The 17,500-nt window shown below is 34.6% G+C and overlaps 1 long non-coding RNA gene across 1 annotated transcript in view; it reads right to left on the bottom strand.

Annotated features, from left to right (window-relative positions):
- LOC136848236 (uncharacterized) overlaps positions 1-17,500 on the bottom strand; it is a 375,132-nt gene that overhangs the window by 332,024 nt on the left and 25,608 nt on the right. The window contains exon 3 of the long non-coding RNA XR_010855981.1: positions 7,953-8,124. This is a non-coding gene — a long non-coding RNA (uncharacterized lncRNA). The remainder of the gene's footprint in view (positions 1-7,952; positions 8,125-17,500) is intronic.

The following is a 17,500-nucleotide window of genomic DNA, read 5'->3' as shown; positions in this document are numbered from 1 at the left end:
ACCACTAAGTATTAAAGAGGTCTTTCCCGATGATCGTCCAACCTTTTAAACGGCTCTCTCTGACCTAACCAATAAATAATATAAAACTCGAGCAGTTCTCATTTTTTCGGCAAAATTAATTGAGTGATTGATTTATGGTCATTAAAAGTGGCGTCGCAACATCTAGGTTAATGACGCTGTAAGGAAATCAAGCATAAAAAAAAGAATTAGTTCAAAAGGAACAAAACAACTTTATGTTCTTCTTTACATCTCCTTCTAAATGAAGACTTGTTCCATCACATATTTCTGAAATATGGATAGAATAAGCTGCTAAACCTTATATGCTATATTCTTAGGTGACAGCTGAGCATGTTAAGGGAAGCTCTCACGTCGTGAGTAGATGAGAAAGATCGTTGTGGTTGATGAGGTATTGAGGACCTGAGTTTCTAACTATGATGTAAACGAGAGAGAGAGAGAGAGAGAGAGGAGGCAGAAAAAGAGGAGTAGAAGGAAGTGGAATATCAGGAAGAAAGAGGAGGAGGAGGAGGAGGAGGAGGAGGAGGAGGAGGAGGAGGACGGGAGAGAGAGGGAGGCTTACCAAACCACTCTGAGAAAACATAATACAATCACTGCGTTGACATTCCAGAAAATCAAGGCAATGAATTCAACCTTTTTTCTGCAGTCTGAAATAATACATTTTTTTTTCTTACACATATTGCAATCTGTTCTTAATTATTTGTTACCTACTTTTTAAATACACTTTACAGCGTCATTTTAAGGCCTGAGACTTACGGGAAAATTTCATGCACCATACGAGGTATGAAAAATAAAGTAAAGGAGAAAAGTAATTTTACTGAAGATCAGAAAAACAATTTTTCACCGGAATATGTACAAAGGAACGATTTTTCTAATGTTATGCTATAGTTATCAAAGGGAAACCATTTACAGAAACTCTGTTACATGAAAGGAAATTCGAAATTGTGTTTTGAATTTTTTATGGGCGGAGTTCAAAGGACTTTTTTCCCATTCTACAACGAGAACCTAATTTCTTCTAATTTAGATATAGGATGAAAAACGATATATTATCCCTTTGTTATAGTTTGAGCAATCTATCATTCTCTAATCTCCTGTTATGAGACAAATGTTAAGAAAACAGTATATTTGAAAATGGTCTTTTCATCAAGATTTACGTACAGTTTTCTCATAACTACCATATAATACTGTAGTAGAAATTTTATATATATATATATATATATATATATATATATATATATATATATATATATATATATATATATATATATATATATATATATATATATATATATAATTTATATACATATATACTGTATATACACATAAATTATATATATATATATATATATATATATATATATATATATATATATATATATATAAAGAATCGCGTATATAACAGTAAATCGTAGTGATCATATTAATAAATACTTATATCGTATAACTTAAATGTATTCCGAAATCAGAATGGAATTATGTATACTACGTGTGCTACATCACGTTTTAAAAAAAATATTGAGATTAAAACTAAATAAAAATAAACGCGATTAGTGACCTAAAGATTACCTTCGATGCACTTGGACAAGATCAAACCCCATCTTTTAACAGAACAGCATAAAAATACTCCGAAAATCCTCGGAACAAAAAACCCGAAGCCATTTAGGCAAAGAAAACAGCTTGTCAGGAGGAGGAGGAGGAGGAGGAGGAGGAGGAGGAGGAGGAGGAGGAGGATGACCTGGTAGGCAGAGTTGGCGCTTCCTTGAAGCAGCCCAGATGTAAGATTCACAAAACCAACACCGCCAAAAGGAAGAAGAAGCCTCGTCGACTACAAAAGAGGCGCCCCCGTGTTTGCTTTAGCTCTGGCAAGAAGAATTTCGAATCGACTTCCACGAGCGCCACCCGCCACCATTCTCCTCTTCCCCGAACTTTCCTGACCTTCACTTAAGAGGATCTTTTCTGGGTAACCGGTCAGGCAGCGCAGGTATATATCTTTTATTCCGTCAAATTTCGTTGTGTCCATCGTCCTTCGTATTATTCCTTTTTTTTTTTTTACATTTTTCTTAAAGCTTTGTCGGTGGGGAAAATCATTCATGCATTCTTGTAAATGACTGTAAATATATGCAGCCGATATCAATGAGGATGATCGTGATTGGCCCACGCTACGCAACACCCTTAAGTGACAATGATATCAGCTGTGGATATTTAACATCATCTCCAAAGAAAATCAGAATATTTTTCAAGATATTCCAGTTTCACAGATCATGTTAAACGTGACTCAAAAAATAATAGCTTCTCTTCTCAGAATTATTTTTCAGCCTTTGGCATTTTTGCATTTCCGTCCTTTCATGAATACGTAGTGTCCACTTCACTTTAACAGACTATGAATAACAGTCTTTCTCCGAGGTCAACAAACGGTACAAAAGTCTTATGCAGTTGGAGTCTCAGAAGCCGCAAAGTGGTGGGTCTGTCCATGAGAAGTATTGCGAACTACGTTTTTTTTTTTCCTGGTTAAGTAGCTATAAGTTAAATAAATTCCCTTTCATTAATTCTTCGCACTAAGAAAATTTAAAACAATTAGGGTATGAAGCTTAAATAAAAAAAACTATGCTGCTTAAATAACCACCCTAACATAAATTCTCTTCAAATATGCTGCTTAAATAACCACCGCTAATATAAATTCTCCTCAAGTATGCCGCATAAATAACCACCGCTAATGTAAATTTTAAAACATTCTATTCTTTATGCTGACTGATAACAGTTTAGAACGGGCCTGAAATTATAAGAGGTTGAAATGATTTCCCTTTTTTTGTACAGAATGAAGTAAAGAATCTAGAAATAAACACTTCAAAAGGAGAAAATGGTTCCAAATACTTTAAAAAGATCATCTTCTTCAATCAATAGGTCTCTTCATGGCAATAACGTACTGAGTCTTAGGCATGTAGAAATTTTAGAAATCAAGACTATTTACAGTTATAGTAAAAAATATATGCTTAAAAATATTTTGCTTACAACGAAATGGACGTAATGTTTTCCATAGCATTTATTTAACCAATGAAAAGTAACCGTTGTTTGTTATCAACTACATTAAATAAACAGGAAACTTTCCATCATAATGATATCTACCTAATGCATAGTAGCATTGATAAAGTATGCGAATATTTAAATGCTAATGCGTAAATTTACAATGTAGCATTACGGAAAAGCATCCGATTTTTTCAAAGGTAGTTCTCCAATATCTTTTATTTTGTCATGTGTTTTTTTTCTGTTTTTACGAAAACATGTACAATTATCCTATTTCCCCCTATTGCTTCGCCATGTAAATACCATTTCTCCCCCTTTTCAAACCTATTGTAAGCTTCTCTCTCTTTCTCCCTTACCTTTTACATTCACAATTTGTTCACCCAATTCTTCCCCCCTTCACGACTATCCCTTTCTTTGTAATCCAGGTCCCTTTTTTTTTTATTTCCTTCAACACCCATGGTTAAAATGACCCTCTTCTGCTGATTCCCTTCCTTCTCAGTTACCTGGTCTCTTTTTTTTACTCTCTCTCTTTCTAGGGGTTGTTCTCTGACAATCCTATAGGCCCAAAGACCTTTCTGGCTGGCTGGGTCAATTGCCTGTGGGAAATCTAGAGAGGAGTTCTTTCTAGATGCTGCTAGGTTCTTTTATTTTAATTTTTTTTTTTATTTTTATATCTCGGTTACAAGATATTTTCATTTTAAACTGCTGTCTCTTTTCTGACTAATACTATCATTCTCTGAGTTCTTGCTTCGTGATATTTACCGTTGACAGCTGATGATCTTACAGTCCTTACTTTGCATTTTGTTTACCGTTTCTTTACAAAGTGCTATGTTTATCATCTGTTGGTTGATTTTTGTAAAGGAAATGCTAAATTTATATTTTGCTGAGCGATTTATTGGAAATAACATACTAGATTTAGGTGGAGTTGCAGATTTTTGTAATATACTTTTGAGCTCATTTTAGATTTCGGTACTGATGTGTGTAACTGAATTTCTCTCTCTCTCTCTCTCTCTCTCTCTCTCTCTCTCTCTCTCTCTCTCTCTCTCTCTCTCTCTCTCTCTCTCTCTCTCTCTACGGCTACCTTGTGCTTTCTGATATACATGACCATAACAGAATTTTTGAGAGGAATACGTGTTCTTATTTTCCTGCCCACCCTACCAGACACATTAAGGTCAAAGCGTTATGGTTGTTGATTTTATTGTTATTTATTCCTGTTGATCAATGTCGGTTCTGTAACTGACAATGTTGTCTGGTGTATTATAATTGTATGTTGAAAATGAATTAACAGTTATTTAAAAAAAGATTGAAGGGGTTTTCTGAAAAAGGGTTAATGAATCGTTCTTCTCAAGTATGCTAAGAATATACCTAAACGTTCGAGAATAAATAACCTCTTAAAGAGACCTAACTTTAAGCAAATAAATAAAATAAAATAGCATCAGATTTACAATTAATGTCTAGACATCATTTGACATCAGCCAAGAAACGGCAATATTCTCATAAAATTCAATACATCCCTACGAAATGAAACAGCGATTTGAATTGCATCAAATTGTAATAAAATATATATATATATATATATATATATATATATATATATATATATATATATGACTGTGAGATAATTTCTGTTAAAACAGAATTCCATCAAATATAAGGAGCTCATAAAAACGCCAACATGTAGAAAGTAAATGCTATATTTCAGAGGCCAAGTGCCTCCCTTCAGGCATGAGAGAGAGACAGTTGGTCTCTGAAATATAGCATTTACTTTCTACATTTTTAACGTTTTTATGGTCTCCTTATATTTGATATATATATATATATATATATATATATATATATATATATATATATATATATATACATACACACATACATACATACATACATAATATATATATATATATATATATATATATATATATATATATATATATATATATATATATATATTTATATATATATTTTATATATATTTATATATATATATATATATATATATATATATATATATATATATATATATATATATATATATATATATATATATATATATATATATATATATATATAGCAGCTTCGGACTTCGTAGAGGTCTGTGGCGCGGGTTCAATCCCGCAAGCCGGCTGATCAGAGAGGCAGATACTTTGCTATCCGTGTAGACATCCCGGGATTATATATGTAATCAACGGATAGGCGGGTTCAATCCCGCAAGCCGGCTGATCAGAGAGGCAGACACTTTGCTATCCGTGTAGACATCCCGGGATTATATATGTAATCAACGGATAGGTTTGCTTAAAAAGCAAATGGATGTTACAGACTAAATACACACACAAAACAAAGCCACTACAACACCTTCTAAAAACATAACAAACATCTCACACGTCTCGAACGCTCGCCATACCCGCGCAATAACTTCTCGCTGCTTTGAAGAAAGGGCGTTGGGTCTGGTATGATACATGAAACATACGTACCGGGGTCTAAGCGATGTCAGGCAGGGCAGCCGATCGAGACCACAGGTCTACCCCGAAGCCAAATCAAAAAGTCCTTCAAAAGAAGGCATCGTGCTTACCCCATACAAAAATGGGAATAAAAGCACGTTAAAAGAAAAAGAAGAAGAAGAAGATATATATATATATATATATATATATATATATATATATATATATATATATATATATATATATGTGTGTGTGTGTGTGTGTGTGTGTGAGCCTGTGCCTGTGTGTATTTATGCACATCTGCCCAAGATTAAAACATAACAAATAGTACAGGACGAAATATCACTTGTAGTATGCGTCAGAGGCACAGAAATGAAGAGTGAAATGAATAAATAAATAAACAGATTGTGGAGGAAAATCCATACCCACATAAAATCTCGTCAGCCGAGGCTGACATCACAACCGTGGCATACGATAATCCGGCAGAGGGACGGATAATATCATGAGGAGAGTTGTATGTGACTAATGAAAATGCATATTCATGATCGAGGGAAATGCAACCCCAGTTCATGCGATTGAAAAGAGAGAGAGAGAGAGAGAGAGAGAGAGAGAGAGAGAGAGAGAGAGAGAGAGAGAGAGAGAGAATCGAAATGTGATAAATATTTCGGTGATGGAGAACAGCGAGTGTCCCACCACGTCATGTATGAAAAGCTTCCTAAATCGACTGAGCGCCAACTGCGCCTGATACCTGCTGTTTTCTGTTTTGGGATTTAAAATAAACGCTCCGTTGCTAAAGTCTGTAAATATACAGCATATATATATATATATATATATATATATATATATATATATATATATATATATATATATATATATATATATATATATATATATATATATACACACACTCGCACATAATATACATATATATATAATAAGGGTTCCGCAGATTTTATTCGACGTCCTGCGACACAAGTCTTTGTGATTTATTTCGAAGATTATCTGTTCAAGCGGGACACTGGTAATATGTTTCTACCTGCATTTAGTTGCATTTTACATAGTATTCTTCGAGTTTAATTCATGTGGCCTAATTTAACTCACGTCAGTTTCTGATGCGAAAGTAATTCTGCTTTTCTTAAATATATACTATACTTCGTAACGCATCGTAGTTACGAAAGATAAATTACACTTTATATCATGTATTCATTTCAACATGACATGAAGCAGTGGCGAAATACGAGTCATTTTATGTGCAATACGTCTCTTACATAAAAATGCTTTCTTTCTTTGTTTTCATCATAACGTGAAGCACTTGCGACAGTCGTTGCAGTCCAAGAATAGCAATTAAAACGTAAAACCATTAATGTGGCATCTCATCTAGAACTGTCGTTTTCAAGCAGAAGGTATGAAAAAAATCTATTTCAGTTACGAGCGCTGGCGGTGTTTTTCAACAGAAAGACTTCGAGTTTTTTTCCTAATGCTGAAACCCTCATTCGGCAATAGCTTATTTTCAGTGATACTTCTACTATTACTACTGACATTAATACCAATACTCCCACTGTGATAGTGCTGTTGCTCCTACCACCACCGATAATAATGATATTAAACAATGAAGAGTTAAAATCACGAAAAGAAATATGGACTGACAATGATTAAAACATACACATCTGAGGCAGTTTCTTCGGCGCAATCGAGTTTTCTATACATCGTATAATGCTGTATGAAACGCTCAGCCACGGCCCATGAAACTCTCAGCCGCGGCCAATGAAACTTGAGTTATTGGCACCTATAGCGGTGGCAGACGCACGATCAGGGCTAAAATTAACCTTAAATAAAATAAAAACTACTGAGGCTAGAAGGCTGCAATTAGATATGTTTGATGATTGGAGGGTGGATGACCAACATACCAATTTGCAGCCCTCTAGCCTCAGCAGTTTTTAATATCTGAGGACGGAAAGAAAAAGTCGAGTTCAAAGACTATTCTAATTATCCGCCTCTCCTTCCCTGTGTAATTACTCAGAGGCATAAAAACACAGTTTTGTAAATACAGAAGTGGTAGGTTACCAAAGGCGCCTCCCCTTTAAAGGGGACGCTGGGCTCAAAAATAGTTTTATGTAACATACAACCGTTTTTTTTTAGAAAATCTCAGAACTGATTCAACTTCACGAACAACTGAAATATGAATGAATGACTCGTGAATTTCTAGCTCATTAATTTATCGATGCTCTATTATTATTATTATTATTCGGAAGATGAGCCCTATTCATGTGGAACAAGCCCGCAAGGGCCACTGACTTGAAATTCAAGCTTCCAAAGAACAGCGAACGAATAATTAACTGTATTTTCTTTCGACTCCTTATATTTGATGATAGGTTCCAGCAATTTCACCGCAAGGTAAAGTGACACTGAAATGAAGGGGAAGAGCTAGCTACAGAATTGCCCGAACAAACGTTAGGTGCAAACAGAGTTTGGGCTTACCTTTATCCACAGTTTCTGAGAGGGGGAAATCTCCATTTCACAGCCCGGACTCCACAGGTGACAGGTGACAGAACTGTTCGCAAGTGTAATTGTTGCAACCCGACTCTGAGGTGTATGTATGGTGGGTCGCTGTAGCAGCCAGGACTCGAAGCAAGGTATGCTGTCCGGATAACTGACAGAAAAGGGAGGAAGGAAACGGTGAGGTTAATCCTTAAAACAGGAGTAGCTTAAGCATGTTTCTGGCAGTCAAGGTAAAACTTCCAATGTTTTACCTTTATGAAATGATCTTTCGTACCGTGTTTACTGAATGACCGATTAACTCTAGAATTATAAAATGAGGATTATCTTTTCTTAATGTTTTTTTAAAATTTTGTTTCACGTTGTTTTCAATAAATTCGTAATATTTACATTCATGTTATTCTTAAAAAGAGCACATTAATAAAAAAAGTAGTCTATTTAAAATTTAACATAAGAGCACATTAATAAAAAAAGTAGTCTATTTAAAATTTAACATTTAACATAGCTCTGCTAAAGTCTTTCCACACGATTATTCTACTTTATATTCTTATTCATTTTTTTTTAAAGCATACACGTCTTAGGTGTAAAACAGGAGTCTGTACCTACGTTTTCTTGCCTACAACTACAATTGTACTATTAATGGCCAGGTATCAGTATCATTGGTAGTAATCGATACATAATGTTCGTTTTGAAGGAACTGCATTGCATAATAAATTAGCAAACATAACTCCAATTACTGAAACGAGGTAACATCAATATATATATATATATATATATATATATATATATATATATATATATATATATATATATATATATATATATATTGATTTAAGGTATGAGTGTATGCGTGTGCATGCGCGCGGGGCGTGTGATGATAGATGTTCTAAACCCGAAAATAAGAATTATTTGACGGGAGAGAATAGAGTAAAACATTATAGAACCTCCTCTTCTGGCAACGCTCGAAAAACGAAGTTTTATTGGCAGAGTTACAAGGTAAATTGTCCTAGTATCTCTAAAACTTCTTGAGGCTGAAGAAATATTTTGGAGCCCTTGATGTAAGAGTCTCCCTCCTGAGAGAGAGAGAGAGAGAGAGAGAGAGAGAGAGAGAGAGAGAGAGAGAGAGAGAGAGAGAGAGAGAGAGAGAGAGAGAGGGGAGGGGAACGAGCAAAAGCGATGATGAAGCTCTTACGAAAACGATAGATTTCCCGGAGAGAATTACGAGTTGTCGAAGTCTTCCGCTGGCCGAGATATTTTGGGACGAAAATCTTGTTGGAATTCGGTAACTTAGAGCTGCCGTATCCTGTCATACCGTGAGAATATACATATTCTCGGGGTCTGACAGATTACGACGGCATACGGCAGTTTCTCGCTTATTTTTACACTTGGCACAAAGTGCTTTCAAGTAGTATGTCACGAAGAATCCATTAATATCTTGGTCAATTCACCTTGAGAATAACTTACACAGAAAGTTAATTATGTATGATAATTACACGTTTGTCGAGACAGAATTCGAAGCTAAATCTTTTGCTGTGTTGTTAGAAAAATAACAATGATTTTACGACAAAAAATGTGTTTCTGGAAACGTAAAATGTACGTACCCTACATAAAGAATATATATATTTTTTGTAATTATCCATTAAACTGAGGAAAGTATGAAAGGAAGAACAATAATGACCACAGAAGCGAACGACGATAAAACGCATATACACATTATATATAATATATATGTATATATACATACACAAATATATATATATATATATATATATATATATATATATATATATATATATATATATACATATATATATATATATATATATATATATATATATATATATATATATATATATATATATGTGTGTGTGTGTGTATGATAAAATCCTCGGAGATATTTTAAGATGAGGTAAACGTCAATATATAAAATTTGTACTGAAAAGACGGTAAAGTAGTCAGGATGTTTACAAGATGGCAGTCGAATACTGTTGATAACGACGCACTGGCGGCAGTGAATGTTGAAGATCGCAGTGGTAAATATCACCACTACGTTGAATGTTGTGAAATGGAGGTAGGAGATTGACGCTAGCTTTCATAAGCGATGAATATAGATTGATTTGATTTGAGACTGACGGTGAATGTTGCAATTGCTGCAGTATATTGTCTCATTCAAAAGAAGATTGCTGGCAGGTCTTCCGATCGCTTTCGTGCGTTTGGTTTTGAATGTTTAAGTTGTTTAGAGTTATATGACTTCGTTTAAGCTCTCAATCAGTTTGATAATAATGCTCTTACGAACGTATTTAATCATAGGAGAAGGGAATTGCAACCTGTACATTTAAGCATAAATCGTCATAACGGCTTGAGTTTAATCCAAGTAATGGAACGTATAACGAAGAAACATCTCTATAACATTACAAGTGATGGAGTCCAAAGCTTACAGAAATATACAGATAGTAAATCATAATTCCGAGAAATGTTTTAGCCCTCCTTCTGAAAAATCTTTACCTTAATATCTTGTTTAATTAGTAACTAATGCAAATCAAAGTTAGAAGGCAAAGTAGAAAAAAAAAAATGTCTCGACCAACACAACCGCCCCTTGTACGTGACTACTGATTCAGTGAACGCCTTCTTTGGGACCATAACTTGAACAGTCAACACAGGCGCGACACAAGCTGAACACCCTTTACAGAAATAGCAAAACAAAAGCAGAACAGCGTTCCAGAAAGAGAAAGCTTCAAGCACATTTAGATAAACGGGTTATCTAAAAGTGACAGTGTTCCTCTTATTCCTCACTCCTCATTTTCCTTATTCCTCCATTTCCTCAGGAAGAGAGGAGGGTCTCCTCAAGGGCCAAAGGAATGTGTGACTTTTCTCGAATAAGAAAAAAACTCACTATTCACGTTGGTCACGCGTTCTCTGATGAATGGCCTTCATGCCGTTTCGCATTTTATTCATTTTTGTACATCTACAAAGCCCGCGTGTGTAGCATTTTCTGAGGTCTCAGGCTTCATTTGGTTTTGATTTCCTTTGATACCTGGAGGTTTGCATTAGCACTTTATGTACATACAGGCACGCACACGCACATATATATGTGTGTATACATATATATTCATATGCACAGTTATATACAAGCCTATATACATTATATGTGTGTACATACACACATACATACATACATATATATGTATGTGTGTGTTTGTGTAAGTCCAGGTATGTGTATTCGTATGTATGTATCTGTGTGTATGTTCGTTCGTTCGTAGTTTAACCATTTACATATAAGTGAAACCAGACACAAACATGAAAAATTAAAAGAGTATTATAAGAGTATTTGTCAATCTCAATTGCTGCAGCTGGCCAGATTCCATTTGTTGGCAAATCAAGCGGGCCATTAAATAAATGAGCTTTAGGGCGAATGCAAAGCATTGATGATATAATAATAATAATAATAATAATAATAATAATAATAATAATAATAATAATAATAATAATAATAATAATTTTGAAGGTGTTAGCTGCATCAGCTGCATTCAATTTGTGAGAGTTTTCTCTTATTTTTCTGATAACTGATGTTTCTGGGTTACTGCATTCAGCCAGTAATTCGCTAAGTTTGCCATTCTTGCAGAGGAAAGCAGTTGCAAACTTGGGTAGTTTTACTTATTTTGTTTTATATATACTGAAATCAGCTAGCACCTTCAATACTACAAGCTCGAAAAGGAGTCTACTGCCTATATAATAATAATAATAATAATAATAATAATAATAATAATAATAAATTTTCAGTACAAAATCTACCTTATTTCCTCGCACTGCCACTACCCCACACATTATATTTTTTGTTCTATGCCAAGGGACATCACTGTCTGGAGCATTACGAAATTCACGTGTAATTTACATGCCATGCATTGTTACATCCGGATTATTATTATTATTATTAGAATAGTTTAACCAGACCACTGAGCTGACTATCAGCTCTCATAGGGCTGGCCTGTTTCATCCGGAAACATCTTCAAGCTTTCATCTCTCGAATCAAAGTCCTCTGTGTATCATCTCCCTGGTGGTAGTAACGTCAGAATAACAATTATAATTACAGGAATAAAATAACCTCTCATTAATCATCGACATTAATATACATACTCAGTTCCTCGCCAGTTTCGTATATACAGAACTGCCTTAAAACTCCTCTCTCTCTCTCTCTCTCTCTCTCTCTCTCTCTCTCTCTCTCTCTCTCTCTCTCTCTCTCTCTCTCTCTCTCTCTCTTCGGGTAATAATATAGGTTTATATACAAGATTGCAGGAATTTTAAATAATATTTAAGCGCTACAATGAATGAAGCGAATATAACCTTTCCAAAGAGCTGAAGATCACGTATTATACTCCAATTATTGACAGGGAATTACAACAACTGTCAACAAGAGTCTGACGTACGTCAGAAGGGGAAGACCATTATCACAAGGGACCAAAAACTCGGTCAACATGAGGGATATATTTTTCAAATTAAACGTAAATGACTTTCATTCGTAATATAACGTGCAAATTTACTACAAATATTTATTCGCGATTTGTTGTATACAGAATTAGATTAATAACCCCTAGCAATAACGCCCATTTACTCATTTATCTAAGGGTTTCCTCCCATATATTACAATAGACTCACCCAAGTAGTAAAAAGTGGATGCTGATGACATCTATTGGCACTTGTGAGAAACATATCTAACCGGCTTTACAGGTATTATTTCCTTACGTGACCGGTGGAGCGTTCTGTCTATAGCTGTGTTCTTCATACCAGAATTTGCCATATATATATATATATATATATATATATATATATATATATATATATATATATATATATATATATATATATAGTGAAATAGCCGTAAACCATTCGATTAGATTCCGTCCCTAGATACTTTTATCTCCTCAATTACATTTAAATAAACGAGAAGTTTATGCATTATAGTAAGTATGATCAAATTATAAAAACCCTTATAATAAAGTAGTATCTCTTCAAACAAAATAACTCAGGTAGTTTGAAGGCACAATAAAAGATTAAAAGATAAAAAAAGTTTGGACAGGGGTAAGCTTGTTTTATTGGTAGTTCACTGAGGCCTAGTGAGAACTTCGTAACGAAATGCTAGCCGGCCATAAAGTTTTTTTCTAATTTATATTTTATTTTTCACTATTATTCTATCAAAGGAAGGAATTTTACTTTTCACTGAGAACTAAATCTCTTTATACACGAGAAAAAAAATGATAATGATATCTAAATAGAGACATCTACAATGTTTACTTTATGTCGTTTGACTTTCCAGTTAGTTTCCACTGCATCAAATATCAGCACGTAATTAAATTGTCCTACAGAGCAGATAAGAAGTTGTATGAATGATGACATTTAACAGTTCATAACGTTGTTTATTTCTTCATTGTTAGCGCATCCACTCCCCACTCTGCCTTCGATTGCCCTTCGAAAAGCCTCAGAATAATGTCCTGTGTTTCCATCTCCCTGATTTCCCCATCTCGGTTATTACTTCCTTCCTCAGGGGAACGAGCCCCTCGGAGGAATTCCATTAAAGGAAAGGGAAGTACGTATTGTTTCCCTTTAAACGTGCCTGATTCTCGGGCCAAGTTTATTCAGCGTTATGGAAAATGTACATCGGCAGGAGGTCTCTATCTATCTTCTGTGCAGTTCGTGAACACGATAATACTGTTGACCAATAAAAATCTAATTCCTTTCCTTTTTATTCGTATGAATAAACGGAACGGTACTGACCAAAAAAATTCTAATCCCTTTCCTTTTTATTCGTATGAATAAAGAGCCACGTAAAAATTCTCTTTGGCGTGGCTGTATCGTATAGCAGGTACATTTATTTCCAATACAAACATGATAATTCGTATGGAGCCTTCTTCCCGATATCACAAAGAATGCCAGGGACGTAAGTCTTAGGCCAACTGTGTGTTCATACTCTCTCTCTCTCTCTCTCTCTCTCTCTCTCTCTCTCTCTCTCTCTCTCTCTCTCTCTCTCTCTCAGGATGCTACCCCGGTTCCCCATTACTGTAGACAACTTTCCGGATGAGCATTTATCATATCACGAGGGATAAAGTTGCAATAGTTATGGGAACCCCTTCTCTCTCTCTCTCTTGTTGCAAAGAGAAAGAGAAACAGAGACAGAGCAACATAAAGAGAGAGAGAGAGAGAGAGAGAGAGAGAGAGAGAGAGAGAGAGAAATACACACGCGACTACCTGCTTTCACGAAAGGTAATATCTGCTTAATCAACACAGAAGGAGAGAATAATTATGAGGTTTCCCGCAAAAGTACGAGTAGCAATCCGACCGAAGAGGAATAATTATGCATCTTACCACAGTGTTGAAATCAGCCTTCGCAGAGTTGATTGTATTTCATTTCTTTCGGAGGAAGATTTTTACTCTTAGAACTGAAGTTCCCATCATCAATGGCACACAGCCTAATATCGATTAAATTTACATTTACTTTAAAATTGAATCAATAACGAAAAAGGTATAAATTATGCGTGAACAAGCGAGAGATGTTCGGGACCAAATCACAAAATGAATCAACGAAGGCAACAGAGAGAAAATGCTCATTCCTACAGCCGGAATTAAGCTCGACAATTCTGTCCCTCCCCCTCCCCCCTCCTTAAATAAATCCAATACGATGAAGACGCTTCATGTTCGTATTCATATAAGTAACCCCTGAATCATTTCAGCACGTAATCAGCCTTGATCTCCAACCTAATATTATATATATACATAATATATACTGTATATATATATATATATATATATATATATATATATATATATATATATATATATATATATATATATATATATATATATATATATATATAGTATATGTGTGCATAAATATGTATATGTATATGTATATGTGTATGTATATATATATATATATATATATATATATATATATATATATATATATATATATATATATATATATATATATATATATGAAGAACAGAAAAATTTTCTCAACATGTTAAAAGGAGTGGGTGCAGGAAAACAAACAGATTCCAAGTGCAGTAATTTAATCCTACGTTTCGTGACCTTTTGTCACATCATCAGGGACATCTATAAATGAAAATTCAGACATTAGAGTGCTTTCAAAACATTAGGCAAGTATATGAAAATATATGCACTGAAATACACTTAAAAATTACACTAAAAAAACACGAAATTAAAATTATATAAAAATTAATTAGGCACTAAGTAAAATTACAGACACACTAAAAGCTGTGCAATAAATTACACATACACCAAACATAAAAGAAGAGAATCTAAAATTACACAATAAAAAGGGAATAACAAAACCAATAGGTAAAATCACAGACACACTTGCGGGAAAAACACCAACCTTTCAGAGCAAGAGTAAAAAGCACACTAAAATTCATATAAACATACAGACCAGAGAACCGAAAATATAAACAACCAAATTAGGCAATAAACAGTGGAACAGCCGTAGCTTGGTGATTAAGCGAAGGGACTTTCAATTTGATATTGAGGCTCTCAAGTATAAGTAATTCTGATGTTTCTTTTGCTTGAACTATAATTTTGAAATAATCGTACTTAATAGGTGTTTTACAGTTGTTAGCATGGTTTCTGATGTTGGACAATATACACACACACACACCCCTTTAGTAAAATAGCTTTATAACATATTCCTTTCAAGGCCATTCCATTAGACAGAGATATATAAATACACCTAACGCATTTTTTCCGAAATCTCTGTTTATAATGCTTTTGGATACAATTTATACCATAAATAACTGAGGAGCCAGACACGATGGCCCGAAACATTTTAAGAATCTCTCGCAAGTATTGTCAGTCAACACTCGCGTCGCATACCTCGTTTGCATGGTCTATATGCATAACCTTCGTGTAAAAAGCCACTTTCATGTCGGAGAAGTATGTACAGAACAATCGTCCCTTCACGACCTTCGAACTTTACTGGTGCAGTCGTTGTCATGCTCGGTCTCTTATGAATTTACGAAACGGGATTCATGAGGTATACTCACGTTTTGTCCGTATTTTCAATAGGATTCACGAGGCATACTCATGTTGTGCCTGTATTTTTAATAAGCTCTGTTTCATCCGTTTCAAAGTGACGGGTTCAGTTGTAGATGTTATTACGTTTTTATACGAATTATTGCAATGGATTCTTCGTAATTATCCGTATGTTTATGCGGTTTGAATTTCTGACATCCGAAGTTAGAATGAGAAACGAGTAAAGAATGAGCCGAAGTTCCTTCGGCGCTTTCGAGTTTTCTGTACAGCGTAGAATGCTGTGTGAAGCTCTCAGTCGCGGCCCAAGAAACTTTCACCCACGGCACGGTGGTGACCTATGTTGTTGGCACCTGTAGCGGTGCCAGACACCCGATCATGGCTAACTTCAACCAAAATAAAAACTGATGATTGGAAGGTGGATGATCAACATACCAATTTGCAGCCCTCTAGCCTCAGTAGTTTTTAAGCTCTGAGGGCGGACGGAAAAAGTGAGGACGAACAGTAGTTTCTTTTACAGAAAACTAAATATCATAATTAATAAATGAGAATAAATAGGTTTTCTAAAATAAAAAAAAAATAAAAAAATCGCTCTGTGGATGTATTTACAAGCCATGCCAGATCCTTATGAACAAAAGATCTGCCTAAATCAAGACCTTTTTCTTTATTTTCTACCTAGCATTATTTACTGTCATGTTTTACAGTTTAATTGACAAATATTGCGAGTTAGTAATCCAGGATCATTGTAACGGCATATCGAAACATTAATTCCTGTATGAAGCGAGGTTGAGAATCAATATTAATATCAGAGTATGATACAACGTAGCGATCGTGAGATTTATTGCCTTTCCGAGAGGAGGAGGAGGAGGAGGAGGAGGGTAGATAAAGCTATTTCAATCATGGAAATCCATATTCCTGAAGAGCCCAGGTGCTGCGCGAGATTTTAGAGTTAATCAAATTCCACCGTCGGAAATATGAGATGGATGGAATGATATATTGGTAGATGAAACATGTCAGAAACGTGGAATTTTTTTTCAGATTATTAAAAATTAAAGTACGCGGATTTGAAAACCGTATCAAGTAACCGACTTGGAAAAGTGATGTACGGCAATGAAAAAGGGGAAGTTTTTTTTATATTTACTGTGTTAGTAATGGGGTGATGAGAAGTAAGTCATTTTTACAAAGATGTGCGAAAAGCGAATTTTAAATTGAGATTATAATAAACTAAAGATAAATCAATCTGTCTCTAAAAATAAGTTCTTAAAAAACAGGGTGGCAACAAGAAGCTACACTTATAAAATAAATCATATCTGTTTAATTTCATTTGCATTTGTGTTCACTGCGCTTCTGCACACTGGAGCTGGTATCTAAAAACTAGAAAATTCACATTTAGCAAACAGAATGATTAGAAAAAATAACCCTCATGCGTTCCAGTAGATTGAATATGGAGTTTCCATTTCGTATTTACATTTCAGGCATAAATGTGTTAGCAT

Source organism: Macrobrachium rosenbergii, chromosome 18, assembly GCF_040412425.1.
Source record: "Macrobrachium rosenbergii isolate ZJJX-2024 chromosome 18, ASM4041242v1, whole genome shotgun sequence".
NCBI lineage: Eukaryota > Metazoa > Arthropoda > Malacostraca > Decapoda > Palaemonidae > Macrobrachium > Macrobrachium rosenbergii.
This window is presented reverse-complemented; position numbering and strand designations above follow the sequence as displayed.